At 68.9% G+C, this 528-nt stretch overlaps 1 non-coding gene across 1 annotated transcript in view; it reads right to left on the bottom strand.

Annotated features, from left to right (window-relative positions):
• LOC147037465 (18S ribosomal RNA) overlaps window positions 1-36 on the bottom strand; it is a 1,907-nt gene extending 1,871 nt beyond the window's left edge. Inside the window, exon 1 of the ribosomal RNA XR_015064498.1 lies at window positions 1-36. This exon is cut by the window's left edge and continues 1,871 nt beyond it. This is a non-coding gene — a ribosomal RNA (18S ribosomal RNA).
• Between the last annotated feature and the right edge of the window lie 492 nt (window positions 37-528).

The following is a 528-nucleotide window of genomic DNA, read 5'->3' as shown; positions in this document are numbered from 1 at the left end:
AGACAAGCATATGCTACTGGCAGGATCAACCAGGTAGGAGAGAGGGTGGCTGGGTAGCGCCTCTCGCTCGCCGGCCCGCCGGAGCGGGGGCTCGCGCGACTGTTTTCCGGACGCCGGCCGCGGTTCGCGGGGGCTCTAGGTGGTCTGACGCTGCCGCGGGGTGAGATGGATCGGGCTGGACCCGGCGCAGCCGAAGCCGAGGACGCGGAACCTCGAATGCGACCCTCGCGGACCCCTAAACGAGAGGAGCTGCGCCCGGCCTCGTAAGACACCTCTTCTCCGGTGCTAGGTCGACCCCGACGCCGCTGGCCGCCGCCGCCGCCTTGCCGCTATCCCTCCGCACGTTTGGGGCCGGTGGCGACCCGCAGGACGGCCGACAACTCGCTCGTTTGGCGGGGCGATGCAAGGTTAGGCGAACTGGGCGGTAACTCGGGTTAGTCGAGGGGACTTCGCGGTGGACAGGGGGGTGCGAATCCGGCCGGGCGGCCCTTCGATGGAGCCTGGTGCAGGGACATTCAATGGGATGAG

The sequence above is a fragment of the Syngnathus leptorhynchus genome, unplaced genomic scaffold (assembly GCF_054491065.1).
Source record: "Syngnathus leptorhynchus isolate UIUO unplaced genomic scaffold, UIUO_Slep HiC_scaffold_180, whole genome shotgun sequence".
Lineage (NCBI taxonomy): Eukaryota > Metazoa > Chordata > Actinopteri > Syngnathiformes > Syngnathidae > Syngnathus > Syngnathus leptorhynchus.
This window is presented reverse-complemented; position numbering and strand designations above follow the sequence as displayed.